The 15,719-nt window shown below is 42.7% G+C and overlaps 1 protein-coding gene across 18 annotated transcripts in view; it reads right to left on the bottom strand.

Annotated features, from left to right (window-relative positions):
* Nucleotides 1–15,496, bottom strand: part of ZMYM2 (zinc finger MYM-type containing 2) — a 91,056-nt gene extending 75,560 nt beyond the window's left edge. For 5 of the 18 annotated variants that reach the window (XR_007707823.1, XM_035542749.2, XM_035542748.2 and 2 more), the window contains exons 1-2: nucleotides 15,364–15,495; nucleotides 14,318–14,376 (exon numbers count right to left, since the gene is read on the bottom strand). The gene's annotated coding sequence lies outside the window, so the exon portion shown is untranslated. Of the gene's footprint in view, nucleotides 1–13,820; nucleotides 13,863–13,890; nucleotides 13,924–14,317; nucleotides 14,377–15,359 lie in introns of those variants that run through there. The other 13 variants (XM_035542740.2, XM_035542738.2, XM_035542739.2 and 10 more) reach the window with 7 other exon arrangements.
* Between the last annotated feature and the right edge of the window lie 223 nt (nucleotides 15,497–15,719).

A 15,719-nucleotide genomic window follows, 5' to 3' on the forward strand; every position in this document is an offset into this window, starting at 1 on the left:
TCATAAATCAACCATAAGAGATGGAGACTACCACAGGGACATTTTCCTAATCGTGCAAAATTATTCACAGCATCTGAAAGCAGAAGAGTATCACAGTGCTGAACGATAGGCAAAATTCACTTGTGATAAAAACATGACAGTGAACAGGGAGAAAAGAGTAACAACACACACAGTGATTCTTCTGAACTGGAAGTCAAAGATCCACTCTTTCAAACCAAATCTACTCAACCATCAATGACCAAAGAGGAAAAAACCAAGTATGTTAAGACTTTCTAAACAAAGAATCAACAATACAGAAGATGCCTGTCACTATAAGGAAGATGCTGGTGAACGATGGTTGGGGGTGGGAGGTGTTTTTTGTTTGTTTTTTAAATTATGAGATTTTCAGGTCACCCCCTTTTCAGAGAAATAGAAAAACAGGTGAGATGCTGAAGAATTTATACTAAAGAAAAGCTTTATTTTTTGGAAGACACAAACAAAGGAAGATAACTCAGGGGAAAAAAAAAAAAACGAATGCAGAAGATAAATAGAGAGCTATGCCCGGTGTCTCATTGTACACAAAGACACCCTGTGAAATAACTATGTAGATTTAATAATCTATTGTGCAGGAAAGATTTTTTTTTTTACTCTCAACTGTGAGCACCGCCATGACAGAATGCTAGAGGCCAGAAATGCAACCAGTTAAAATAAGGATTGGGCAAACCTGGAAATAAATACACTGATGACCATTAAACACAGTAGTTGAAAAGCAACTACAGAAGTACTTAGCCAGCCAGATGCTGAAAATCGAGAACACACCTGCAGAAAAATTGTGCTTTAACTGCCAAGCTTCTATCCCTAGATATTGCTGCTGCAACCAGATTACCGAACTGTCTACTAACCTAACATAGTAATTACTTTAACCTAGTAGAGGAATAACATCATTATTAGATGTACAGGAGATGTCACTAGCCTCATGGAAGTCTTAACCACTTATCCACATCTGAATTTTGGCGCCTATGGCTGTTAGGTTGACTTTAGGGGAGGGGAAGAAAAAAAAAAAAAAAAATCAATATTTAAGCAAAATAAGGAGCTACAAGATTAATCTGAATACATCTCAATGTTCTGTGATGCTGTATGGTTCTACTGATTAATTCCTTACCTTGATGTTTCTTTGACCATAACTTCATTTGAATTCCTCAACTCAGCTACTTCCTGGAGTTCATACCCTTCCTTCCAACCACAATACCACAGAAATTCACTTTTCATTACCTTGATTTTTTATAAGTCTAATTATCAAAACCTCAGTCTATTGTGACGACTGACTGTATACAGCTACGAAGAAGCTGTTTCACTAGCTTAGCAGGATGCTGTAACTTCTTGCTATAACTCAGGACCATTAAATCCCCTACACAAATAGATGCAACCTACACACCATGGTATGAACCATCAACTGAACCTCCCCGGCTGACCAAATGTGTGCCACCAGTCACCCCAAAATAAAGTAAACCATTCCAATTAAAAATCACTTTTAAGTGGCTGTTTTACACTGCAATCAAGAGAGTGTAATAGCCCAACCATACCCACAGAGGAAGACTGAAAGCACTAGAAGAGCAGAAGTAATCCAATATACTTTAAAGGGTTGCTATTTAAACCAGCTGTAAGCTAAATCTGAATGCTGCTACTGCAGACCAGTCTCAATTTATGTAGTGAATAAAATATAGTGTGTATGGACAGCCAGCTACCTATGTGAGCAGAAACCCAGGTTGGGGAGGGTTGAAGGGCCCTTCTGAGTCATCGGATATAGAGCTCCGTTACCGCAGACAACCACACAATAAGATCATTTCTGTGGAACAGCCTTACTATAAACATTCAGCATTTTTGTGCTTTCTCCTTATATCCTTCCCGAGGGGTATCTAGCCAACAATCCTAGCATGTTAGGCAAAAATATGCCTCATACATGGTGGCCCTGAGTTACTGTCAACTTTTACAGGTTTGACCTTACCAAAAGCTGTAACATTACTGAAGGTCCACCTGGTGATTAGGTTCACAGGCTCATTTCATGATGCTACCACACTCATAACCAGACAAAAGCTGATCCAGCTAATAAAGACTTTCCTCCAAAAGTCCTCTCCAGCCACATCAGTTCCCCAAAACAAATTCTCTGCACAACACTAGCAGCTGTGCCAGACTGTAACAAGGTTGGTCAAGACCACTTCAGTGGATAGGATAGTGAGAGGAAATTGAAAGCCACAACTGGCTGACTCTGACAGCAAACACATCCCATACTGAGTAAAACACGCTTGCTCCAAAATGCACGTGCCATTTGACAATGAAGTGAGTGAATACTAAATTAAAACGTGTATCTACTGATCACAATCAGTAGGGTATTGGAAATTTGTAAGCAAACCTAACATACTACATTGAGGCCACAATGACTAATTAGTCAACCAGCTTAACACACAAATCATGCTACGGAGTTCAACATACTTGCGTACTTTGAGCTAAACTTAAGTGCAAATATACACAACAAAGTAAAACAAGAGTCTTTCTTAAAATATTATTCAAGTTAGTTATAAAGATTAACCAAGAGTCCAAACAACATTTTACAGTAACCCATCAATGTGTTCATGTTGCTGTTTCTCAATCGCAGGTAAGAATTTTCAGGGACAGGATACTCAGTTTTGACAGATTAGATTTACAAGCCTACAGTCCAAGTATCATCATTACAAAAGCCTAAGATCTCATTACTTCAGCCTAAGGATAATATTCCAGAAGAATTTATTTTCCAGCAGGTTTGGAGCTGCCTAAAATTCCATTTTTTCCCCAGATTTTCAAATCTGTAAGAAACTCACTAAAATTCACTATACAGCATCCAAAACGTGTTTGTCACACGTTTCAAGAAATTGAGGAGAAAAGCATATGCATGCAAAGACCTGCATTCCAGCAGAGACAGCAACTAAAAACAGTAAGATGGCAAGAGCTATGCAGTGAAAGAAACATTTTGAAGCAGCTGAATCAGTAAGTTGTTTTTATTCAGAGGAGAAAGTATTTAAACACAAACTAAAGCTTACTGAGAAGTGACAGGTAGGAACATGCAAGCTTCAGTACCTCCTGAATATCTTAACTGTACTGCAGCCATCAACTTCGCATATGAATGCTGACATCTGGTTTCCATCTGACACTTCCAGGAACACCTGAATACCTTTATTTAACACAGCCTCTTCTTTTGGTCTTACTAATCAACCAGTGCTGAGAATTGCTCCCTCATATGCATGAACAGCATCAAAATTCAGGATCAATCTCAAACTTGATTCTATTCAACATCAATCTTGAATGGAAGAGTATCCACACCAAGCACCTCGCGTTTTCAAGATTACTCACAGGGGAATAAGCAGCACTTGGCACAGCTATCCATGGCAAATCAAAATCATAACGTTGACAGTGTAGAAGCTTTAGGACAGCCATACTGACATGTATCCCACACACACTCAATGTATTTCATACCTGTTTAATCTTGAAAAGGTGCTGAACAGCAAGAACCCAGTACTGCTTCTAGCCTTAAAAGCCATTATGTGTAATGTGGCAGACAATAAATTCTCTCTCTACTACTCAAGCAGCAACGTGCTACTTGAGGATATACGTCGTTATAAATGGAATAGAAAGGTGAAACAAGACAAAGAAACCAAGGACCCACAAAAGAAGGTTTATCTGAATGCTTATCTACTACTTACATCCAAATACATATCTATTTCCAAGAAAGTCGGTAACACTAGACCACAGCAAGACTTGAAAGATGACCTAAGTCAAAGGGAACATTACAGTAAGAGAAGAGAAACACTAAAGATACAGAAATAGCAAAAGGACAAGCGCAATACACACAAAAGAAAAGTAGAAGTGTACCATGTCAATTGACATAAATTAATTTTAGAAGTACACATAATCTAGTTGGGAAAAAATACATACTCAATGGCTAGATCAGAAACAGACCAAAATTAGTAAAATTATTTAGATGTCCAGACTAGAACATGGAATATAGGCTACTGATTACTAAGCATCCGTGGGTCCCAGCACTCATTTCAAAAACAAGCCTCACACTTGCTCCACAGGTACCAATAAAGATTATTAATCCAGAATTTAAATCTGTCAAGTCCCCAGCTTTTGCTAGCATTTAAAAAATTAAATCGAGATGGTAATACACAAAGTGTATAATCCCTTTAACACACCATTTAATTATTACAGGTTTGAGGAAGCAGAGTTGGAAGTACTCGGGTAACATTGTATAACACTTGGGTAACAGAGTCATTACAGCAAATGCTAGAGGTTTAAATTAATATAGATATTAATGAGAAAAAGCTCGAAGTAATAATCTATTTCTATGTATTACATATGAAGTATAGTCTCCCTACAGCCTCCTCTTCTCTAGGCTAAACAAACCAAGTGACTTCAGCCGCTCTCATATGTCTTGTCCTCCAGACCCTTCACCATCTTTGTAGCCCTCCTTTGGGCACTCCGATAGTTTTATGTCCTTCTTATACTGTGGTGCCCAAAACTGCACATAGTACTTGAGGTGAGGCCACCCCAGCGCAGAGCACAGCGGGACAATCCCTTCCCTCAGCCGACTAGCAGTGCTGTGCCTGATGCACCCCAGGGTACAGTTGGCCCTCCTGGCCATCAAGGCTGGCCCTCGTTCAACTTATCAACCAGAACCCCCAGATCCCTTGCCAGAAGGCTGCTCTCCTGCCTCTCGTCCCCCAGTCTGTATATATAGCTAGGGTTGCTCCTTCCTAGGTGCAGAGTCTGGCTCTTGCTCTTGTTTAAACTTCACATTGTTGGTGATTGCCCAGCCCTCTAATTTGTTGAGATCTCTCTGCAAGGCCTCTCTCCCCTTGAGGGAGTCAACAGCTCCTCCCAGTTTAGTGTTGTCCACAAACTTGCTTAGTATGCGTTCGAGTCCTGCATCCAAGTCATTTATAAAAACATTGAAGTTGGCTAAGTTCGTAACATTAAAAAGAATTGGGGGTACAATCAGTCACGTATAAACCACTGAAATCTGAAAAAACAACCAGGGACAGGAAACAGGAAAAGAAATCTCAGCTGTGAAAGGGTGAGATCTAGTAGATTACTGTATCCTGTAAAACTATGCATTCAGAAACAGACCAATTTAATAGACAGAGCAACGTTAATTCTCATAAGAAGTTAACCTTCCCTGTATTTTTTTTTAATTTAGTACATTTAAGGCGATTTTAAGCAGTTTTTAAACCATGCTTCACACATTTACATTATCGATTTTATCTAACAGCATCATTTTTTTTGTTATGAAAAAAATGTCCAATGTAACTTCCAATAAAGCACTGCTTATCAGTTGAGAGCATTTTTTGGCATTAAATGATATCAGACTTCGCTTAAATGCTTCAAGTTTAATAGAATTATAGAACAGCAGATTTTGAAAGGGGCTGATGGATGTCACCTTAGCGAATTCACTCCAGCTCAGAAGGGTGTCAAATTAGAAACAAGACCCATATCTGAAGTTAAGTCAGGTTTTTAGGGTTATATCCAACATAGTCTGGAGTATCTACAGAGGTTTTCCAACCTGTCTGGTCACCCTCTTCCAGTGCTGTCATCTTAGCTATTCACAATTTCCTGGTTGCAACATGTGCCCATTACCTGCCATCAAACCAGTATGTATCTGCCTTCATCTTTATACCTTCCCACTAACTAGCTGAAGACAGTTACACATCCCTCTAGCCTTCTCTTCTTATGGCTAAATACACCCCATCCCTCTTGGCCCCCATTTGTTACGTGCTCCAAGTCGAAGCATCCTGGTGGCCTTCCATTGGACTCATCCCAATCTATCGCTATCTTTATTATACTATGGTCAACCCCAAACTGGACCGAACACTCTAGATGTGGCCTCAAGTATCAAACCATGTGGAACAATCACTATCCTCAAACTGCTGGCTGTAGTCTTGCTTCATTCAGCCCAGTATGCTGTTTGCGTTCATCCCTGCAAGGGCACATTACTCGTGTTCAACTTAGTGTCCATCACAACTCCCAGCTCCTTCTCTGCAAGCTGCTTCCTCTTCGTTTTTCTTTTTTTTTTTTCCTTTTTATAATTATTTTAAAACCATACAACCTACACTTGTGTATGTATTGCCCATGATACAAATAACTATGGATAACTGATAAACATTGTATCTAATGGCATGCCCAGTTTCTCAGATCCTGGGCTCACAAACATCTTTTAGTAAAGCTTTTAAAATCCATTTTTATTTTTGTATGTGCTCAGGAGGAAAAAGTACCATTCAGTATAGCTTATAAATAAAGAAGTTTACAGATAACCAATTTTCCTCTTCTCTTTAGCAAAAACATCAACTAGTAGTCTTGAACAGATTTTTTTCATCTGAGAAATACCCAAGTTCTGCTCACAACCTACTATCTTTTGGCTGAGTATGGACAAGCTTCTTCAACAGAATTTACCTTCAGTGATTAGCATTCAACACACCTAGTAATTCAGAAAAAGGAAAAATTGAATTTGAGAAGTTATATGAATACTATGCTAGATATAGCAAGGAAACCCATGTAGACTATTGACAAACAGCCAATGAAGCCACGGTATTACAAAGGAAAGAAAATCTTAACATTAAGCAATGTGAAAAAGCAGGCTTGAGGAAAAAAAATAGTTCAAGTTTGATGCAGAGGTAAAGTTGATAGGAACTGGGATCCAAGGCGAGAATGGACATGGTCAGCATTGCTAGTATGGTAAGTTTTCAGAGCTGTGCTCCCTGACTGGCTCTAAGTTAGATTATGCAGTCAAGACTCCAGTATATTGAGTGGGAAAAAAAAATCAACTAGTTTTAAGAAGTTAAATGTAGCCTTATTTTTAACAACAACAAAATGCATACTATATTTGCCATGGTTGCTGTTCCACAACAAAGAAACATATCCAGAACAGGACAAGAAACACATCCAGATTAGGACAGGACTGCCGTGATCTTGGCTTCCAACTCCTCTCTCCCACTTTCTCCCCTTCTCACGCTTGTCCTAGGTAATCACAGGTCCCAACAGTCAGTCACTCATGGGGACTAAAGCGATAAGAGCTGAAAAACTAAAAACAGAACAAAATGCAACAACTACACAGCTCCCCTTAAGAAGAAACTTCATTGTGAGGTTTCGTGGAGCTGAACTGATTCCCCGGAAGAGACAGAAAAGGCCACTGTTGGTAAAACAGAAGAGGACAACAGCACTGAATTAGGGTGGCTTAAACAGTCATGCAAAGAAGCATATATGCTTATTAGAATGAACCCAATTAAAAATACATTGCATAGCATTTGTTCTAAACCAGTATTTTGAGTCCAAACCTGTAACCTGAATGAAGACCTGTACAAAGTATATTCCAAGTCTCATTAAAAATAATAAATAAAAAAAATCCATCAAACTTTGCTAACGGAGGGCTTTTCAAGTCCTCTTTAAACTTTTGCCTAAGAAGGATAAAGTGGTGCCTCAGTCAGTTATTCCAACTCTTCGTTATCGTAGATGCTGAAAGGCTACCCACTGTTCCCTGAGTTTGTGTTGCTTATCCAATAACCAGCCCTCAGAAATGAAGTTTTTAACGCAGAGGGCAGGAAAAGCACCCACCCAATTATCTAATACACTCTTGGGTGCATAGTCTGTCTCAGACCAGGATTAAGTCACACCCTAACCTATCCTCTCCTAATTGAGAAAAAAACTGAATTTCTAATATCTGTTAATACAAAGCATATTTTCCACTCCTCCCTAAGTCATTCTTGTAGGTCTTCTCTGAACTCTCCAGTTCTTTTTAATTATTAAAAAATGCTGGACTTCGTTCAGATCATAATTGCGGTCCTACACACAATATTAGGCAGACCACCTCAGTGTTTCTATTTGTTAATTCTTTGGATAGAAGTGTACATAATGCTAGCCAAACACAGTGACAATAATTTCAAAATATATCCAACATTTGCATCTGACAAATTAAAAAATAATAATAATAAAAAAACACCTTTGTTGTGTTCTCCATTTTCTGTCACCTCCAAATAGTTGTGTTTTTTTGGTATGTATTGCAGAGAACATCTTACAGGAATTTCTAGATAATATTTGGCTTCCTTAATGAGGAACCATCTACCAGAATAAAACTTTACCTTCTGAATTAATATTAAATAAATAAATAAATAAAAATAACTACCATGAACACAGATATATTGGCTAGTAATTCAGGAGATGTCTGGTAAAGTCTTCCAGCTTAGTAGCAGTTCATAAACATATACAGGTTGACATATTAGTCATTAATTCTTGGTGAAATAAAATTGTGCCGTGATTTCAGGTGTAACAGAACACTAGGTCTTCCTTCCCTATCTACAAAAAAAAAAAAAGGAAGAAAAAAGCACTGATACCACACCCATATATTACAGCTCATATCATAGGTTCCTAGGAGCCAAAGTGACAGACCACGTTATGCTAGCCACTGTACAAACACAGAATAGGAATGTCTGTTCAAAGAGCAAACAACACAAACATAAGGCACAACAGATGGAGAGAGACAAAAAAGAGAACACAAGGAAAGAGCACCACCATAAACAATGGTTTGAATTAGCTCTTGTTCCGAGGATGGAGTGTTTGGGTCCCAGGGTAATGGGAAAGGTGCTGCTTTGTTTTTTTTAGTAGGCTTTGTTTGTTGACGTTTGCTTCCTCTGCGTTACTAGATTGCACCTGCTTTAGATGGTGCACACAGGGAACCTCCCTGAGCACGAGGAGCATCACAGGAGAATGGACAAAGGTGTTTAACTGACCATGATGTCACTTTCTGGAGAGCCCTTAAAAATCTCTTTAACAAAAAACATATATATATTACTGGTAATACCTTTCACAGCTAATCCCCAACTTTAATTTAAAGGCTGGTAACCTGTTACTTTTACAACCATAAACTATAAAATGCAAAAAGATCAGACAGTCAAAGCCAAGGAATACGGAATCACTCTTGAGGATTCTGAATCCACATCAACAGATCAGGATCATTTTTACTCAAACCGTAAGAAAAAGTGTTACTATAAAATACAGAGATCAAAAATGAGGTATAAGATATATGTGTTAATGGATCACATAACTAAATAAATACCAACCATTTACGTGTTTATTATCAATTAAGATAGAGCATATTATCCGTAAGAAGAACAGTGTGCTCTGTGTCTAAAACAATAGCTAGATTACAGGCTTAAACCAGAGGTCCCGTGACAACACAGCCCACAAGTGACAGACAGCATGGAGAGCTTTCCTTCTGGGGAGGAAGGATTGCCTCTGAGATAGCAGCCTGAGCTAAAGGTCAAACGTCCACAAAGAGATGTCAGAGGCACACACCGCGATACAGCTGGTAGAAAAAGCAGCAAGTCTGGAAGAGAGAGATTTGAAAACCCTCCATACAGAGATGACAGCTGACTTTATGAATGAGATGAGCAAGATAACTTTCAGAGAAATTTGGTGTAGTACTAGGGGCAAACATCAAACTGGAGAGGTCTAACAGAGATAGATGCAAAGAAAAGAAACTCAGGAAGAAGAAAAATCTTCACTAAGTCTAAATTTTATTTTATTTTTTGGGGGTAGGCATACTTGCTTCATGAGTGGACTTCTGTCTGGAGCTCCATATAGCTATATCTCACAGAAAAGCCAAAAGGAGCACAAGATGACAAAACATAGTCAGAAGTCTGCAGTTTGCAAAACAGGTCCATGTTTCTAGTGACTGAGGCCCAATGGGGCTAAATCAGAAATCCTATATATTGCTATTCTATGGGTTATACCCAATTTGCCTTTCTTCTTCCAATGCTATCTTTAACAACAACAGAACTGAGGAAACTATATAGAAAGCTGTAAGAGCTCTTCCATAACACCGCTGTCCTCTCTCCAGTGGAGGACCATGACCTACTTTATTGCCACCCCCAAGAGTTAAACTGGTGAGCTACGGTGCAAATATCTGATCAGTTTTTCTCCAATCAATTAAAAGTAGTGTGTGCAAACAAGTGAATATCAGTATTTTACACACTTTTCCAAAAAGGTGGAATTAAGATGACTTCCTGCTCGGCATTTGTCAGTAAGCATTAAAGCTAATGAGTAAGGACTATGCTTCAATAACTTCGTACGCTATAAGGTACACAAATTTAGGCATTATGGATTTCAGAAGCTACAGTAACACAAACAAAAGGATTCTGATAACTCTTGTAGGAGTTAGAGTTTATGAACCTTAACACGGTTAACTACAGAATGCCTAATTCATTTATTTATTTTAGGTAAAGCATTAACATTTTAAGTGTTAAGTATTCCAGAGATCCAAAACTATCCTTCCTGCCCAATAGCACAACATGCTTATGTAATTTCATCTCAGAAAAGCTTAAAATCCACAATCCTCTTGTGTTACTGATGCTCAGTGTGGCTGGGGAGAGTACCAGTAATGTCCAAGTGTATTTCAAGATTCTACTGCATCTACTCTGTTCCAAGAGTTGAACACTCGCTTCTGAGCCCCCTGCCCCAGCGCTGATCCCAATGCCCCCACCAGATTATTCTCCCGTGGCCAACAGTAGCAGTAGAGAAGGAAGTTATGGTGAAAGGTTGCTCCAAAAAGCTTGGAGGAAGATGGAGTGCTTATGCATTAGCAGACACACAGTAAGCATTAATGCCCTTCAGACAGAGTAATTGCAAAAACACGCTGGTGGCAACCATGTCACCAGAGACTCCCATTTGACCACAAAACTGAATAATCGCTGTTCATTTTGAATTCATTGTCTGTATTGTAACCACTGACTAAAATAACAACTGTTTTCTTACTCTAGTATGCTATCAGAACAAAACTTGAATCACTGACATGCCCAATTCATGAAATATTTGCGGTGAACACGTGAGACTTCCTGAATGGACAGTTATGATCTAACCCATCTATAAAGGGCAGGCATCAACCCCTATACAACTGCTGATGTTCCCACACATACAGATTTACAATCTTTTTTCTGTGTGCATATGAATCTTACTGAACTCCAGTGGCATAGAATTACACAGACCAATTATGGCTTTTGTCTTAAAATTCATGATTTGTGGAAACTTAGGAAAGACAGAAATCTTAAACTGCCGAAACAATGTAAGCACAAATACGTGGAATTTCAAGCCAAGTAGTCCACGTGTGTTAACTAAGGGGACACACCAGGGAACCTCATGTCAGAAGCCTCACACTTCTCTCTTCTATCCAAAACTTCTCTCACAAGTACCAAACACTGACAAACTCACTAATCCTGCTCCAAAATGAAGAATTTTAATACTAGCAACTAAATCGAGCAGATCGTTTTACCAGGGTCTGCAGTAGATATGACAAAGGGTAATTGTTTTAACCTAAAACACGTTAGATTAGACACAAGGAAGAAATTCTTCACTATGAGGGTGGGTCCCTTCCAACCCAAACCATTTTGAGTCACATACCAAGTTAACGCCTACTGCCAGACATATCTTCCAGCAGCACGTAGGGTAAGCTGCAAGTATGGAAGAAAACTTAAGTTTCTTCTGAACTCTACTCTCTCAGAAACCCAGTTATTTTCCTGAAGCACTCACCTATTAAGATTAAATCACAGAAATAAAGTTTAAAGAAGTTGCAAAAAAGCGCTTCTAACTGTTGCGATAAACCCAACAGTTTCAGCAGACAACAAAATTCCTATAGCATACAGGGCTTTAACAACCTCACGAGGCAATCATTCATCATCTTCAACTTCTCAGAAGGGATAGCTTACTTCTCAAGTTCCCAAACTTTATATCTCAATCTCTTTCTACAGATAGGTAGAGTTCATTATTATTTGTGATGTACATGTCCCCTAGAATAAAAAAGCAGTTCTCCATGAACACTGGATTTTCCATCAGTAATAATAATTCATATAAATTATTCGCAGAACTCCTGATTCTGCTTTTGTTGCTGAGTATATTGATTAGTTGTGAACTCCAACACACTCAGATAGAACTTCGGTAATACCCTATTTACTCCTTGACACCAAAATGAAAGCTCCTGTAACAGGTCAAGGCTGTTCACTATGCTGCTGGACGAAAACACAAAGAAAGCCAGCAAAAGTCTCAGAGTTTGTATCAGTTTTGGTCCCGCATCCCTCTGCATACTTGAACAAGCTCCATAGAAGACAGTAAACTTGCTTTCATTTTTTCACTGGCGTTTGTACATTCTTGCCAATGCAAATCCCCCTTAGCATATTATTTCAGTGTAAGCATGAGTAGAATGGAATCATACTTAGGGTCAAAGAGTAACAATACACAGCAAATTTAGTAGATACTCTAATTAAGACAGTCTTTTATTTTAAAAAAAAAAAAACCTACTTGGTCTAACTACCTAATTATGTCCCATCATCACCTTCATTTCACAAATTATGGCTGAGGAGCCTGGAGTGCCCATGCAGCAGCAGGCACTGAATAGACTCCCATCACACAACAGCCTGGCCTACCACATGCCATAGGACATACTGCTTTCCTCCAGCCACGTAACAGAGAAAAGGCTGTACCACCACCACCACCACAGTTGGTGGAGAACAATATGCCATCTAGTAGGATGCTTTCGTGCAAGACGTTAGTGTAATTCACAAACCAGATGGCAACTACTCATTGAGGTTTGCTGAATCTTAGCTATACAGCTGTTCTTGGCAGTATTCTCATCTTTTCATAGGCAGCCACACAAAGCTGCAATATTTTTTTCATACCAGCTCCAGTACACATCCTTTTCCACTCCCTTCCAACACAGTCTCCCTCCTTCCAAAGCATTACTTGCCTAGATCACTGTTAGAAGTTACTTTTTTAACATGAAGAAACATCAGAAAAAGCAGAACAGCTGTCAGACTGGAATGTATAATGAATCAGAAGTAAAATTAGATGGTAGCCTTCCTCCCAAGGCATGGTGAAAATAAAAGAACTACAATTAAAATTATACAGTAGTTAGTCAAGGTTTAGAACAGACTGCTTTATTAATGATAACAAACCGTACGAACTCTTAGAGTCTTACACAAAGTTGTTAATTTTAGAAGCTCAAAATAAATTCAGATCTCATGTCTTCCTCTTTAGCAGTGGCATTTTTGCAGAGAACCACTTATTCCTTCTACATGCAAGCCATCAAAAAGTACCAAAGTGGCAACCTATGTAAATCTGGGCAATCTACTACCTAGAATGGTAAGGGGAAAATAACAAAAAGACTTCAAGACACAAGCGGTGGAGAAGACTACAACATCTGAATTCCTGCTGTGCCCAACTCAAGAACCTAGAGCACAAAATACACACTCCCTTTTTTGTTTTGTTCTCTGTGCTGCACGTTATCAACCAGACCTCCCAAGGCTAGGCTACGCTTTTTGCAGTGGCCTCTAGCGGCGAGAGCCTGCAGACAACAGTCGCATCCAAACTCATGAGCTCCTAAAACGTGCATCTATACACGCCAGGTTACTTTCTCCTTCACTGTGCTACTTTGCAATTTCAGAATCACCATTTTTCACAGTATACAGCAAAAAATGATATTAAAAGCATATAAACTAGAGTCAAATTACCCTGATCTTACATACAAGATTTGATAACGAGCCTCCCCTTAGGTGGCCTATCACCCAATAGAGAACACAGTCTGCTTTGAAAATCCCAGAGATACAGCACAGAAACCAATCGTTATTAAGAAGCTATGGGTTTTTCCCTAGTGACCTTCAGCTTTTTGGGGAAGGGGCAAAGTAGATGGCTCAGAAGCACTGCCCAGGGCACACAAAACACCAAAAGCACACAACGAAATCACCCGAGCAAATCCAGAGGCGTAAAGACCCAACCTGAACGTACAAAGACCAGACGCCGGAGCACACTCTGCAAACTGCTGGCTTATTTTAAAACCTCCCGTACCTTTCCTTATCTTCGAGACACGCAGCACACGGGCTTGGAGAAAGAGGAAGAAAATAAAGATGGCAAAAGGCGCCTCGTTACGGATTTCCATTCTCGCTTTGAGACTCTAGAGGGCACCCGAAATATGCCCTCCCCCTCCCTCTGGAGCCGGGTAAGGCGAGCGGCAGCAGCAGCCCGTCGTCTGCTTGCCGGAGTTGGTATTGCAGGAGCGATGTCTGCAGCAGCAGCAGCGCCCACCCCGAGGAGGAGCCGCCTCACAGCCATTACCGGGGCTTCGCCCCAGGGCAGCAGCTGCTGGACCCAGGAATTTCCCCACCCGAACCCCTCCTTCTCCTCCGGGGGCAGGGGGTAAAAAGGAAGGAAGGAAGGGGGGTCAAGCCCTCGGTGAGCAGGCCTAAGCGGCGATAGATACATAAATAGCACTCACAATGGAGCTCCCTCTCCTCGTCGCTCTCTTGCCAAGGCTGCACCAAACCGGGCTGGAGCCTAAGGGAAAGACACGGGGTTAACACGGGGCACCGAGCAGCGCCCCCAGGCAGCATTTCCTCTGCCCGACGAGGGCAGCAGGTATCTCCCGCATCCCCTTCAACCCAAACCCTTCCAAACACACCGATAAACAGAGATTACCCTCGGGGGGGGGGGGAACCCTTCCTGCACCCCACCCGCGAGCCGGGCCCCACCCGGGGCTCAGCCGTGGCGGGGGCTCCCCGGAGCGAGTGCGGGGACGAAGCAGTAGCCCCCAGGAGCCGGTAACTTGGCCGAGCCGGCCCCGAAGCGGCACCCCGAGGTGTGTGTGGGGTGGTCCGGGGGGGTCACGCAGGCATACAGCCCCCCCCCCCCGGCAGTTGCCCCCGGTGCGGGCTTTGCCCCCCTGCAGTCGACCGGCAGCACCGCCGCCTCCTGTCCGCCATTAGAGGGACCCAGCCGAACAATACGGGAGGAGCCGCGCCGGGCACAGGGGAGGGAGGCACCCGGGGCTGGGGGGGGAAATTTGGGGAGGGGGCCGCGGTGGTGGTGGTGAGTGAGGGAGGGGGGCACGGCAAGGCAGCGGGGCACAACAGCCAGCGGGCACCGGGGGGAGGGAGTTAAAATAGGAGGCGCTAACCCAGACCCGGCCCTTCCCCCAAATACCCCGACCCCCCCCCCCCAGCATTGCCCCCGGGCTCCCCCCGCCGCCCACCCCCCGGCCGTACCGGCGGGGCTGCCCTCGGCGTCGCGCCCCCCCCCCCCCCCCCCCTCCTCCCACCGCCACCACCGCCACCACCACCGCCGCCACCACCCCGGGAGGTGGCGTCGCGGCGGCACCGACGACGCCACAGCGGGGCACTTGGCCCGGGGAAGCTGCGAGGCACGGTGGCGGCGGAGCCCCCCCCGGCCCTCACCCGGCTCCCCGGGGCTCAGCGGGCGCCCAGTGCCGCCACCCCCCCACCGAACCCGCCGCCCCCCCCCCTCCCCCCGCGGGGACGCACGCACTCTGCGCTACTCCTCCGGCGTCTCAACTCTAACTCGGTCCAGTCCCGGGCTAAGCGCAGCTGCTAACGGAGGGGAGGAGGAACCGGGCCAACCGAGCTTGGGCAAAGCCCGCCCCCTCCACCCCGTTATTGGCTCGCCCCGAGGGCGGGCGCTGGCGCTGGGAGAGCGGAGTGGGCGGGAGGCCCGCCCGTCAGGGCTGCCCGCAGCCGGTTGACCCTACGGACTGCCAATCTTTCTGCTGGCCGTGCCTCGAGTTCTTCCCACTTTGATCCATCAGGTTTGAGGAGCCCGAGTCGGTGCCCACCGGCGCGCCGCCCGCCGGGCTCGCCGCCCCCCTCGCCCTTCCCCGCCGCCGT

The sequence above is a fragment of the Cygnus atratus genome, chromosome 1 (assembly GCF_013377495.2).
Source record: "Cygnus atratus isolate AKBS03 ecotype Queensland, Australia chromosome 1, CAtr_DNAZoo_HiC_assembly, whole genome shotgun sequence".
Taxonomy (NCBI): Eukaryota; Metazoa; Chordata; class Aves; order Anseriformes; family Anatidae; genus Cygnus; species Cygnus atratus.